The sequence below is a fragment of the Myotis brandtii genome, unplaced genomic scaffold (assembly GCF_000412655.1).
Source record: "Myotis brandtii unplaced genomic scaffold, ASM41265v1 scaffold231, whole genome shotgun sequence".
In the NCBI taxonomy this organism is placed as follows: domain Eukaryota; kingdom Metazoa; phylum Chordata; class Mammalia; order Chiroptera; family Vespertilionidae; genus Myotis; species Myotis brandtii.
The window spans coordinates 1,033,832-1,043,577 of NW_005358689.1; the positions used below are offsets into that span (position 1 = coordinate 1,033,832).

The 9,746-nt window shown below is 53.0% G+C and overlaps 1 protein-coding gene across 1 annotated transcript in view; it reads right to left on the reverse strand.

Annotated features, from left to right (window-relative positions):
* Positions 1-7,472, reverse strand: part of LOC102260620 (calpain-8) — a 25,887-nt gene extending 18,415 nt beyond the window's left edge. The window contains exons 1-2 of the mRNA XM_014539958.1: positions 7,386-7,472; positions 1,436-1,530 (exon numbers count right to left, since the gene is read on the reverse strand). The gene's annotated coding sequence lies outside the window, so the exon portion shown is untranslated. The remainder of the gene's footprint in view (positions 1-1,435; positions 1,531-7,385) is intronic.
* Positions 7,473-9,746: the final 2,274 nt, after the last annotated feature.

A 9,746-nucleotide genomic window follows, 5' to 3' on the forward strand; every position in this document is an offset into this window, starting at 1 on the left:
TAGGGGAGGCCAGGGGAAGGTCAATGGGGAAAAAAAGGAGACATATGTACTACTATTTGTAATACTTTAAAAAGTAAAATTTTTTTAAAAAGAGTACTACAGAGTTCTCATGCATGGCTGTTGAGAAGGGAAAACATCCTGCAGCCCCTCAAAATGGAACCGCAATGAACATTCCACTCCACGGACTGAAAGAAGGGAAAGCACAAGGCCACACAAAGACCTGTCCTCGAAGCCGCGTGACAGCATCATTCATAATAGGCAGAACGTGGAAACAACCCAAGCAGCCATCGGTGGACGAACGGATGAACAGATGCGGTGTGGCCATAGAGTGGAATAGTATGCAGCCATGAAAAGGAATGGAGTCCTGATACGTGCTACCACCCGATGAACCCTAAAAACATTATGCCGAGTGAAGGACGCCATGGCAGAAGGCCTCACAGTGTCTGCTCCCAGTTGTAGGAAATATCGGGAATAGGAAAATCCATAGAAACACACCAAAAAAAGGAAAGCTAAACACAAAGATCGGAATAGGGGTCCTGTCCATCTTGAAGAGGGATCGATGGGGTGGGAGAGGAGCACAGGGCTGCTGGGAACCAGGACCGGACCAGACGGAGCCCTGCCCCTCCCTGCGGCCATGCCCGGATGTCGCCTCTCAGATCAGCTGAGATTCTAGCTAGCTGACGGCGCGGGGGGTTGGTCTGGTCGGTGGTAAGGAGGCTGTAATGGTATCAAAGCCAGGATGTTCCAGCTCCAGCAGCTGGTGGTCTCTGCTGCCCCCTAGAGCCCTGTGTGGTCCCAGCAGGCCTGGTGGACTCCTTAAAGCCAAGCGCTTGGTGTAACTTTGTCTCTGTAACAACACACTTTTTCTGTTTTGTTCCTCAGGGGGTGGTTTTTCTGAAAACACCTAGAAAGAATATCTTAATCACGTTTTTCATGACTAGGGCTGAAAATTGAGCAAGGGGAAGAATCATGCATGCATCCTGCCTTTCCTATCTGGGCTATTTCAGGGTCACCGGTTGGTAGGTCAATGTTTTTCTTTATAAGAGAACTAGAGGCCCAATGCATGAAATTCATGCAAGAGTAGGCCTTCCCCCAGCTGCTGGCACCAGCTTCCCTCTGGCACCCGGGACCCAGGCTTCCCTCCGGCCGCCAGCAGGCATCCGGGACCCGGGCTTCCCTCGCAGCCCTGGCTTCATCCAGAAGGTCATCTGGAAGGTCGTCCAGAAGGACATCCGGTCTAATTAGCATATTACGCTTTCATTATTATAGATTGCAGCTATAGGAAAGCAAGCGATAGAATTAGAAGTCACTGTTGTCAGCCCTTTATGGTGAAACTATTAGATAAAAGGCTAATGAGGAACTTGATAATGAATCTATCTGAGCTCACTTATTAACCTGTGCATCACCAATAAATGGGGCATTCGTGCCTTCTGACCTGATTCAATAGGATGTACAACACAGGTCCACCTGGGAAGACTTCTGTCCTCTCTCCGAAGCTGAACTTGAACCGACTCAAACGTCCAGATCCAACTGCATTGTTTAGAGAAAAATAAAAGGTTAAGCAGGGTTTTCCAAGGTCTGTACTATTGACACTTGGGACCAGAGAGTGCTTTGTTGGGGGAGGGGGGAGGCTGTTCTGTGCATTATAGGATGCCTAGCAGCACCCTGGCCGCCCCTCACTAGTGTCAGTAGCACCCCTGCCGTCATGGCAACCAACAAGGTCCAACATTGCCAAGTGCCCCCTGAGAGGCAAGAGCGCCCCCGGTTAAATGCCACTGGGTTAGAGACATGTGCTCAATGACACTATGAGGATGCAGTCGGCCAGCTGGGCAGCCCACATCCAAGGACTGGGCAGGCAAGAGAATAAAGACTGCATCGCATTTTGGCTTCCCCCTCTGACCACCTCTTCCCACCTCCATTCGCAGATGCTGGTCCCTGATGCAGACTCTGCATGTCCCCCTCCTTCTCAGCTCCTACTTCCCGGGAACCCATCCCCCAACAGTTGCTCAGTTTAATGCTCTCCTGTCACCATCGTGAAAGTATATATTCTAAGGGCCTCGTATATGAATCTGCAGAAACCTGAGCCGGAAAACTCTTATAGTCACTCGTAATATCAAATTAATTAATAAATAGTATTCATTGTATTCTATAAAAGTATGACACCAAAAACTATATTGTTGCAGATCGAAAGTTTACGTTGTTTCTCATGTATTACACTTACTACAGTTTAAAAGAAAAAATATTTTTTAAATATATTTTTATTGATTTCCTAGAGGAAGGGAGAGGGAGAGCGAGGTAGAAACATCAATGATGAGAGAGAATCATGGATCACCTGCCTCCTACACACCCCCCTCTGGGGATCAAGCCCACAACCCAGGCATGTGCCCTTGACTGGAATCGACCCCAGGACCCTTCAGTCCGCAGGCCGACACTCTATCTACTGAGCCACACCGTCCAGGTCAAGAAAAAAAAATATTTTTAAAGGAAAAAAGTTTTAGATTTTAATGGCACTTTCCCCCCTGGGTTTTGATGAATGTGGGAACATTCATTTTCATTTTTCATTGAACCCTGAACGCCTGCAACTGGCCCTGAGGGCGGGACCGTGGACCACTAACTTGGCTGTCCCATAGGCGCATTACTTAAGCTCTTACCAGCTATTTATACCTTCATGTAAATGAACCTCAGATACTTCGATGAAAGAGGTTTTAAAATGTTTAAGATGCTAGGGACACCGCATCCATGGAAGACAGAGAGAAGACCATTAAGACGGGAAAGCGGGATGAGTGGGGGACAGAGGCCTGAAGATGAACCCCAAGTTTTGCTCCGAGTTAGGCTTTGTTAGAATCTTGTTCCTGACACTGTGCGAACAGTATACACAGCCCAGCTATTGAAAACTGAAAATTAGATGTCATTTATTTGAGTCATAAAAAAAAAAATTCCCGTGCCACCAAAAGCACACTCCAACCACATGTAAAACGGAACAGTCAGGGACATCATTCAATCTCCTGTTTAAGACTGGCTTCGAATGGCTCGGCGTTAGAGAGCTGGGCCTGCTTTTATCCTCCGGGGTGCTTTCGAGGGAGAGCCATTTCTCAGGGTTCCAAGCAGAGAAAAATATCTGGGGTTAATTAAAATGTGTTCACACTGTCATTCTCCATGTGGGCGGGAAGAGCTAATGTGTCGTTAGGATATCAGCAAAAGGCGAGTCAAAATAGGTTGCTGGTGGATTGAACGCACCCCCTCCTGGGACACGCTCAGACTTTGTTTTTTTGCATTCTTCTGTGTGTCTATTTGCTATTTCTGTTTCCATGGCCACCCTGTGCAAAAAGTGAGGACTTGTTCGTAACACTCGCTAAGGGTCGTGGAGCAAACCCAACCAGTCAGACTGAGAATCTCCCGGAAAGGGAGAAAGAGAAGAACTAACCCAAGAAATTTTGCCCGTAGTTTTGAGCATATATACTCAGTTAAGACCAAAAAAACCAAACACCATAAACAAATATTGAACATGGATGAGTAGTTCTCATTTTCACAGTGCACGGGTTAGCAATTCCAAACTACTTTCCGTGCATTCTTGGACTAAGCAAAAATGGAGCAGTATACGAAGAATGACGGGAGAGGGAACTACAGATACAGAAAGAGGGAAATTTACAACAAACCACGTGGCACTGCTTTGGAATGGAAGGTCAGGTATAACTTTTCATGAGTTCAAACTTGATTTCATTATTCATGTATCCATTTATCCACGTGTCTTTATTTGCCTGTTCTCTCGTGATCTATTTGCCCAATCACGAGAGAACCAGCGGATGGTGAAGCTGGTTCTGAGAGCGTTTAAGAGACGAACTGTTACAGGTGCTGCGTGAAGATCGTTAGAATTTCTGGGTTACATACAAAACCGGTGAACGCCATACAGGGTCCTGAAACTGTAACCTTCCGGGTTGTGGGGGTGGTGGTTGTTTTTTTGATTGGTTTGGTTTCTGGCTTTGGTTTTAGTTTAGTTTTGTGTTTTGTTTTTTTACCTGAAAAAAATTATTTGCATGTGTACTAGACACACATGTACACATTGGCATGTGACTTTGTAGAGTCTGGGCCCTGGGCAGCAGAGGATGACCAATCAGAGGCACAGCCTGCCCTCGGGGTCTGAAATCTTGGCGCTTCCATGGCAACAGGCACCTGGGTCTTGCCTTGCAAACACCATTCTCCACTGAGATGAGCCAGGGCTCCCTGAAGAAGTGGCCTTTCAGGGGAGATTTCCTCTTCTTGGCTTTGCAGCAGCCATACTGCCTTCTGCCATGAGGTGGCGCCAACGCAACACCAAGGAGGCCTTCGGAGCCGCTGCCTGGGTGTGACGTCACCCACCTGCTCACACAGGACTCTAGGCCAGTGGCTCCCCACCTTGTGTTGGCCACGCCCCACCTCAGCATCTCTCAAATCCTGATGCCCGCCCGGTGACATATCATCCTTATTATTCAAAAAGTGAACTCCTGCCCTAACCGGTTTGGCTCAAGGGATAGAGCGTCGGCCTGCGGACTCAAGGGTCCCAGGTTCGATTCCGGTCAAGGGCATGTACCTTGGTTGCAGGCACATCCCCAGTGGGGAGTGTGCAGGAGGCAGCTGATCGATGTTTCTCTCTCATCAATGTTTCGGACTCTCTATCCCTCTCCCTTCCTCTCCGTAAAAAATCAATAAAATATATATTTTTTTTAAAAAGTGAACTCCTAGTCACGTGGAGGAAGCCTCAAAGGCCATGAACTTGGTCTAAACCAGTGATCAGCAAACTGTGGCTCCTTGAGTGTGGCTCTTGCACTAAATACCACGTGCGGGCACACACGTACAGTGCGATTGAAACTTCGTGGCCACACTCAAGGGGCCGAAGAGCCGCATATGGCTCGAGAGCCGCAGTTTGCCGACCACTGGTCTAAACAAGCTTCCAAAGAACATGGCATCCATGCAAGTCTGGTCCTTCTCCCTCAGGGCCTCCCCTGGGGGTGCGTGGGCTCTGGGGACATGGGGTGGGGGGTCTGCAGCCCTGGTCAGTCCCACCTCCAGGAAGGAGCCTCTGGTGCCCCCACGTCCCTGGGTAGGACCCAGGGCCCACTCCCCGGACACCTGCCCCTTCCCCGTCCAGGCCGACAGGGACCAGGACACTCACCGCCTTGACCCCCTTCAGCGGCTCCCTCGCCGCCCTTTCCAGGCCCTGGAGGACCGGCCCTGCCCACCTCCCGCCTCGCCTCTGGCCTCCTCTGGGCCTCACCACATCACCCCACTTTACCCACCTCCCTACCCCCATGCTCCAATTCTCCAGGCCAAGGACGTCCCCGAGTTTTCCTGGTTTCCAGGACTCTGTGGTTGGCCTGGAAATGCCTGGGCTGAGTGTTGATGGCCAGACTCCCTGAAGAGCCCCCCCCACCCCCACCCCAATACCAGCACCCGCACCCGCACCTGAGAGGTGGGCCGGGCCGGCCACATAGAGGGAGGGGAGGAGGGAGACATCGGACCTGCTTGCAAGGCCTCTGAGCAACACATTCTCCCTCTTCCCCTAGAATCCGCCTCACCAGGGCCCCAGCCTGGGAGCGATCTGATTCTCTTGTAAAAGCAGATGGTGCACCCCACCCCGCTCTAAACACAGACGTCAGAAACAATCAGGGTAGATGTCAAACCTGGGCTCCTCAAACTCTCCATTCAGGGACCCCTGGGGCAGGACACCGGGCCCCAGCAGCACCCCCAACACACCCATCCCCCACCATCCCCCCCATATCAGTAACACGAACTTTGAAGACACCACAGGCTTTGCCTTGGGTAAGCGTTGCACCAGGGACCCCCCAGGGGTCAGGGACTGTGCCAGGACCACACGGTAAATAAGAAAGACACGTCCGTTTTAGTAACTTCCAGGCCGGCAGGTGATCAGACACACAGATACCTGTACTCCCGGCTCATAGGTGCTGTACCAGAAGTTACAGAGGCAATAGCTCTAAGGATTCCTTATTGTGCTTTTCTGTTTATCTCCGAACGCACATCACAGAATGTACATCAGAGAGCACTTATGTCTTGACATGACTTGCATTTAAAAAATTTTTTTTAGTTAATCCTCACCCGAAGATATTTTTCCATTGATTTTTAGACAGAGTGGAAGGGAGGGGGAGAGACAGAGAGAGAGAAACATCGATGTGAGAGAGACACATGGATTGGGCCAGGATTGAGCCTGGAGGGGATCAAGACTGCAACTGAGGTCCGTGCCCTCAGGACCGGAATCGAACCCGGGACCTTTCAATCCTCAGGCTGATACTCCATCCACTGAGCCAAACCGGCCAGGGAGTGACTTGCATTTTTGATCAGAGCCTACACTGCTGGGGTGGAATCTCCCCCGGACACGCCCTTCTGAGTGTGAGTCAGGAAGCCCCGGTCTCCCCCGCGTCATCCGCAAGAGCAGTGACGGGCCCACAGCACTCGGCAGAGGCTGGGCACAGCCCGAGGAGCAGGCTGGGGTGGGCCCCACTCGGTGAGCCTGAGGCCGAGGAGCAGGCATGGGGATGGGCTCCAGCCTCGCTTGGGCCCTGGCTGGCCTCTCGGCCTCTCATCGCCTCTCATCGCCAGCAGTGAGAGAAGAGGGGTGGCCCTGCCCTCCTGGGCCACCTGAGCCTGGGGCCTCTGTGGTTCCCATTCTCGCTGTGAGAGCTGGAGAGGCTCCAGGCTCTGAGTCAGACCCTGGCTCTGTGGCCACATCCCTAGGAGGTGACTCAGGCCCAGACTCCGCTCTGAGGCCCCTCCCGTGTCACACTCCCTTCTGTGGGCCCCGCGGGGTCTCCGTGACCTCTCGGCTGCTGGGCAGGGCCTTTCTCTGGAAGGAGGGAGCCTTGGTGCCCGACTGACAGGTGACAGCAGGGGGTGGGGCTGACCGGCTCCTCCTTGGAGAGACTGATGCAAAGGAACATCTTTCCAGGCTCTACATCCCATAGAGGTCCCGGCCGGTTTGGCTCAGCGGATAGAGCGTCGGCCAGTGGTTCTACATCCCATAGAGGCCCTGGCCGGTTTGGCTCAGCAGATAGAGCGTTGGCCGGCGGACTGAAGGGTCCCGGGTTCACTTCGGGTCAAGGGCATGTACTGCGGTTGCAGGCTCGATCCCTGGCCCTGGTCGGGGCATGACTTTGGGTCAAGGGCATGAGGGCATGTACTGCGGTTGCAGGCTTGATCCCTGGCCCTGGTCGGGGCATGTGTGGGAAGCAACCAATCGGTGTATCTCTCTCACATTTTCTCTCTCTCTCTCTCTCTCTCTCTCTCTCTCTCTCTCTCTGCCTCCCCCTTCCTTCCACTCTCTAAAAGTCCATGGGAAAACATCCTCGGGTGAGGATTAACAACAACAACAGTAACACAATCCTATGGAGACTTACGTGAGAAACCATCCGGACAACAGCTTGGGTACCACCAAGCATCACGCGCTGTGCCTGGAAGCCCAAATCAATGTTCTCCAACATATATTCACGTCCATGGAAGAGTCTCCTCTGTATATAGACTGAGAAGAGAACAGAAAACAAGTTAAAAAATCAAAACCAACCTCTCAGAGTAAGAAGACCCGCCAGCCAGTGTAATAGCCTGGCTGCTCGGCCCCAAGCCCCGGCTGCCTTCACAGGGGGCCCTGTCATCGGACGTTGGAAGCAGAGAAGAGGTCAGATTGAGACAGAAAAAGCCCCAACAACCCACACAAAGGCACAGGCAGAGAAAAGGGAGCTGGTCACAGAGACTGAGAAAGGACAGCCAGGAATTAGAGAGAAAAAAACGGCAGAAGAGGGGTGTCCGGGGAGAAGAGGGAAGAAGGGACTTTAATGGGGGAAGGCAGCATGCCAGGCCGCCACAGGAGGCACAAGGCCCAGGAAGGGGCGGCCATCAGGGAGGTGGCTACTGCCGTGGGCAGCGTGCTGATGAGCGAGGGCAGCAAACGCGTTCCGCCCCCCTCGCTCTGCAAGCCGCATTGGGGATCGAGCCTGCAACCCAGGCACGTGCCCTTGACCGGAATTGAACCCGGGGACCCTTGAATCTGCAGGCCGATGCTCTATCCACTGAGCAAAACCGGCTAGGGCAATGGTTAGTATTTTTAAAATGGCAAGTGACCCTACAAACACAAGATATAGCTGATTCCTGGCAATGTTATGGTTCGGGGAACCCTGCTATGAGCACCCCTCCCAGAGGCGGTGTTGGGAGGGCTCTGCCGCTTCAACCGCTTGGCCAGGGCAGGTTATAATGCCCTGAGCCCTGCCCGGCTGGGGAAAGAAAGGATCAGGGGGCCCAGGAAGCCATCTGGGCTTTTTGAAGCTTGCTTTCTGGAGTTTTCCTCCCTCCTCCTCCTCCTCGCTGGGCCTCCCATCTTTTGCAACCCCAGGGATGGCTCACCCCGTCTCCTAGTCAGCCCTCCCTTATCCCACAGGCCTGTCCCAGCCCACCCCCGTCCCAAGCTACAGTCACAGGAAGGCAGGAGCCGCTCCCAAAGGGAGAGATCTCTAAGACAAAGCCGTTCATTGTAACATTCTCTCTGAGTCCTTTGAATTCACATCTCAGACCTGAACGAGAGAGGAAAGAAAGGGCTGGCTTAGCCTCAGCCCCCCTGCCATCCCCTTCGCCCTCCCGAGCCGGACGACAGAGGGGCAGGACCGCGTCTGGGGCGGTGGCCCAGGCTTGCTCTGTCTGCCACCCTTTAGCTGCCTCTGTTTTCCCATCCATACAATGGGAAAGCAGGATCTCCCTTTCCGCATACCTGCAGGTGTCCCTGTGACCACTCACACCATCCAGGGCCATGGCGCACGCTCTCTCTCTCTCTCTCTCTCTCTCTCTCTCTCACACACACACACACACACACACACACACACACACACACACACACACTGCTGGCCCACGCCCAGCCAGGCAGCTCTGGGTGATCCCAGCTGCTTCTGACTCACCCCCTGCCCTCGGGGCTGGGACTCACTCCTGGAAGGTTCCCGGTGATGGGTGAGGCCATGTAGAGTGTGTGTCTGCGCCCGGGTGTTCCCCTGAGCCGCACTGTCTGGTCCTAACCTTAGCCTTAGCTCAAAAGGCCATGGACACCTCTTTTTCCCTCTCATGTATGTGCCGGTTTACTAATGCATGTATGTGGTTAAATTAGGCTATTTCCCTTGCTAATCATGTCCATTTAATTATTAGACCTGTGGGAGAATATAGAAAGGTAGAGGAAACTTTCTCTCCCCCGCCCCACACACACACTTACATGAAAAAATTATTGGTGTTTATTTGAAATTCAAACTTAACTGGGAGAATGTATTTTTTGTTTCCCAAACCTGTCACCCCTGAGATCAATCAGCTGGCCAGCAGCAGGGTAGCATCTGATCATATACATCCCGGCGGCGACTTCAGCCCTTGCTCTGCCTGTGACCAGCTGTGTGGCCTCTGACGCGGTGGTTGCATCTGTAAAATGGGCGCAAGAGCAGCCGGACAACGCTCTCACCCGGCTGCTGCTGGAGGAGGGATTTAACGAGGTCCCCTATGCATCGCCCCTCAGACAGCGGCACGAAGTTGGGGCCCAACAGACGGCAGCCAGTGCCGTCTCCCCGACCTCATCCCCTGATCCACGGGCTCCCGGCTGCTTCCTGCGGAGTCACCCCTTCCCGGCCTCCGGTTGGGCCGGCTGTCCTCCCAGGAAGGAGGAAAGGGCCAGGCTGGGTGTGGTGTGCGCCCTGGTGCGTCCCCACCTTTTCCGCCCGGAGCCCCAGGGTCGGGCGGCT